The sequence below is a fragment of the Lethenteron reissneri genome, unplaced genomic scaffold, assembly GCF_015708825.2.
Source record: "Lethenteron reissneri isolate LAM-NWPU_2019-01 unplaced genomic scaffold, ASM1570882v1 scaffold_1055, whole genome shotgun sequence".
In the NCBI taxonomy this organism is placed as follows: domain Eukaryota; kingdom Metazoa; phylum Chordata; class Hyperoartia; order Petromyzontiformes; family Petromyzontidae; genus Lethenteron; species Lethenteron reissneri.
The window spans coordinates 27,958-32,130 of NW_026890734.1; the positions used below are offsets into that span (position 1 = coordinate 27,958).

Consider the following 4,173-nt stretch of genomic DNA (forward strand, 5'->3'; position numbering starts at 1 on the left):
TTGTTAAATTAAGAATCACAGTTCCTATGGTTACTGTTACATTGTTTTTATAGCTTTATTTTGGTGATTTAGAAACATATGGTTAATCTAAATTGTCTTATGGTTGTTTGTTGTTTGACTTGCATCACACTGTGATTTGTGCCCACAGTGTTGTAATACGTTTTTTTGGAAGATTTGCTGGTTTATCGAGGATGTTTCTTTCTCTGTTCATATTTTGTTTGTTGCGGTTGCACCCGACTTAAGAGCCGCATGGCTCACAGGGCTATACCAAAGAAATGAAAAATTAAATGATAAGTGGTGAATGTTAAGGCTTTAAAATGCAGTAACACGTTTCATTTGCTTCTGTGGAGCCAGTAGTTGTATCATCAGCTGCGTCTAGGGATACTTTTACATCGTTAATAGGCACGTTAAATCGTGCAATCGTCCGAAGATGAAAACTCGGGCAACAATATTAAACTCGAGTCAGAAGGAACTGCTTGAAGCAAGATGTAAATTAGGTCGCACAATCCGAGAACATCTAACGGTAACGACACTGTCTGATCCCAAACTATTTTATGCACAAACGTGGCGATTGGATCTTAAGAATATAATCATTCGACTATCAGCCTCGGTTCGTGCATCTACAACATATTTATCAACATTATTCAATGAAAATCTGATATATTAGACAACAAACCGACTAAACAAACAATTCATGAAATCATCAACATCAGGCCACCTTCAATCAAATAACTAATTACAATGCGTACGGCAAATACATTGATCAAGCTGTCATAGATTTATACCACAAGGCATTCGATGATATGTCCTGTATACACCATCCGTAGTTAGCGATTCTTAAACAACGAGGAATGTAAATAATCTGTGACTGAATAACACGAGCAGTGAAGGTAACGCCGCATCACCATCGTGGTAACGAATTCAGAGAGAATATCAACCCTAAACAATTTACACATTTACATTGCGCTGATTACATTGTCCTGGTTTTCATATAACAAAAGTAGATTTTACATTTTATCAAAGATTTTATCGAGCAGTGCAAAGCTAGGAACAAATTGACGACAGTTGACGAGAAACATGTGAACACAAACGGTACCAAAATTGAGTACGTTGATGAATCTTCTTGGTTCTTTCGGTAAAGTCACGTAGAAGGGAAGTAATAAAATAATAAAAATTAAACTAATAAATTATTCTCACGACGTTTCGCCACAACGCAAGCAGCCGTCCTCCAGGTGAAAAACCAGGTCCGTCGAGGCGACAGAGTCTGAATGAAACAGCACACGAGCTTGGAGCATATATATAAGCTGGGCGCCTGGACAAAGGAATTTGCATATCAAGAGGAAGAGCTGCAGCAGCAACTGCAGCTCCCTTTGATGCTGTTAATCCTGCATAATGCACATGCATATGTAGTAACTAATCACATTCCTGCATTTCCCATAAATATGCTAAATTCCTCTTGATATGCAAATTCCTTTGTCAAGGCGCCCAGCTTATATATAGGCTCCAAGCTCGTGTGCTGTTCATTCAGACTCTGTCGCCTCGACGGACCTGGTTTTCACCTGAGGACGGCTGCTTGCGTTGTGGCCGAAACGTCGTGAGAATAATTTTATTATGTTTATTTGATTATTTTATTACTTCCCTTCTACGTGACTTTACCGAAAGAACCAAGAAGATGAATCCCTGCAGTCACGAAAGCTTTAATCAATATTACGTTGATGAATTTAACCATTATGGTCAAACAATCTCATTTGTATGAAAGACGGGAACGACAAATGCTACAATTATCTACAGATGTTATACAATGTTTTGGTTCTTTCGGTAAAGTCACGTAGGTAGAAATACAAATTTATTTAATTTAAAATTGTATTTTATTTCTACCTACGTGACTTTACCGAAAGAACCAAAGAGTATGGATTCCTGCAGTCACGAAAACTTAAAATTAAGATTATACAATGTTGTTTGGTCTATAAAAGAATTTCTGAAAATGAGACGAGCCATTAAAGTGCCTTCAATGAAAAGAACTTGCACAGATTGCGCCCCTTTTAATTTACAGATGCCATTCACATATTTATATCTAAACCACGAGCGGTCAAAGATGACCCGTCGAGATGACGAGATGAACCCAAAGCATCCGGAGGCCGCGACGCGACGGCTGCAAGGAAAGCGCGGAACGGAATCAACTCGGGGGGAGGCGTTTGCCCCCCAGTGTGGAAATCACAGAGCGACAGCCGCCGTCGAATGTGAAACTCCAGTCCGCAGTTGAAGACGATGCGGATGTTCCCTCGCAGCGAGAGGCACGCGCAGTCGCGGGGCGCGTGCACGTGGACGCGACCGCGTTCTCTTTCTGCTGCTGCTACTTCGTTCGTGCGGCTGCTGATGCAGGTGCACAGCAGACGACTATGAAGTCAAATCCAGGTGGGCAAGCCCAGATCACCGCGTGAGAAGAAGCAGTGGTAGTGAGTGTATCGCTGCGACGTCTCCGTCGTGTTGTGGACCGGGCATTGCGTCGTTACACGTTGCACGGTCTGTTCTGGATGGCCACAGTCGCAGGCTCCTGGAGAGTTTCTAATTTAACATTTGTGCATCAGGGTGTCCGCATCTACTGCCGTGGTTTGTGCAGTGGATGCGGTTGAGGGTGGACCGTGAGCAGCTTCGTGGAAGACCAAACCCAGCGATCTCTGCATTGAGTCTTTCACAACAAGCTGTTTCACGCATTGGTTTTTTTCCGGTAAAGACACGTATGTAGAAATAAAATAAAATGTAAATTAAAAAAAATAAAATGAATCACGACGTTTTGAACGCAACACAAGCGCTCATCATCAGGTGGAAATGGGGTGAAACATATAGCGAGGGAACACACAGGGGGACACCACGTACATGGCACACAGAGAACGGCAAACTACACATAAGCAAATGCAACAAGAAGATGGGAGACGAGAAACTCAACAGACCTTGGAACCATCACGTGATGCAAACCAGTCGGCCAACAACACAGTTAGACACTCACCTGGTTGACCACGTATTTCAAAAGACTGCTAAATCTCTCGTGTTCATCATCTGGGCTGAACATGCCAACGTGAAAACAGAGGACAGGGACTCGTGAACAGACACGAGGTACATACACAGAGAAGACACACAGGGAAAGATATACTTCTGGGCAGCCCCGAGGGACAACCAGAGCAACAGCGCACCAAGAGACATCCACACATGCAGAGGCACACAGCGAGCTGTTTGTTTGAATGACGGCGTTCACTCGAGTGAATTCGTGACCAGTGGACACAACTCGAAGCCCCCCCCCCCCCCCCCCACGTGCACGAGAGACGCCGCCTTGGAGTGACACCGCCGCCGCTGCTGCCGCTGCTGCTGCTGCCGAGCCGAGCTCACTTTGTCCCCGAGGAGGCTCTGGAGTTGCTGATGAAGCGGGAGAGCTGCCCCACGCCCTCCAGGAGGCCCTCTCCGGTGCGGGCGCAGCAGCCCTGCACCAGCCACTCGCGCCCGTGCCGCGTCTTCACCGCCTTCATCGCCTCCGCCACCTCCGCGGTGGCCGCTGCCCGCGGGAGGTCCTGCTTGTTGGCGAGGAGCACGAAGGGCACCCGCGTCATCTCGGGGCTGTCCAGGATGGCGTCCAGCTCCGCGGGAGCCTCCGGGAAGCGCTCCCGGTCCGCGCTGTCCAGCACGAAGAGGAGCCCGTCCGTGTTCTGGAAGTAGTGCCTCCAGAGAGCGCGGATCTTCTGCTGGCCGCCCACGTCCCACACGGTGAAGGTGACGTTCCTGATGGGCTGCACGGTCTCCACGTTGAAGCCGATGGTCGGGATGGTCACCACGGATTCGTCGAGCTTGAGCTTGTACAGGATGCTGGTTTTCCCGGCCGCGTCCAAACCCAGCAGCAGCACGCGCGCTTGCTGAACATTCCGCCCAGCAGCGACGCCACTCGCGACGCAAGGAGACCCATTGTCACCGCTCGGCTCGGGCTGCGCCTCGGGTCGTCGTGCCGACAACTCCCCCCGGGCGAGCTCACGCGGGCACCTGCACGCGACGCGCTCCCAGCAGCAGCAGCAGCCCCTCGGCACCACGTGCAGGATGACCACGACGAAGACGGATCTCGTGCCGAGCTCGCGTCGGGGATGTCCCAATCGTCCCTTGCGATGACTGCCGCCGTCTGACTCGTCACTG

General features: G+C 48.4%; 1 pseudogene; it reads right to left on the reverse strand.

Annotated features, from left to right (window-relative positions):
* Nucleotides 1-3,375: 3,375 nt before the first annotated feature.
* LOC133361431 (uncharacterized) lies at nucleotides 3,376-3,952 on the reverse strand (annotated as a pseudogene).
* Between the last annotated feature and the right edge of the window lie 221 nt (nucleotides 3,953-4,173).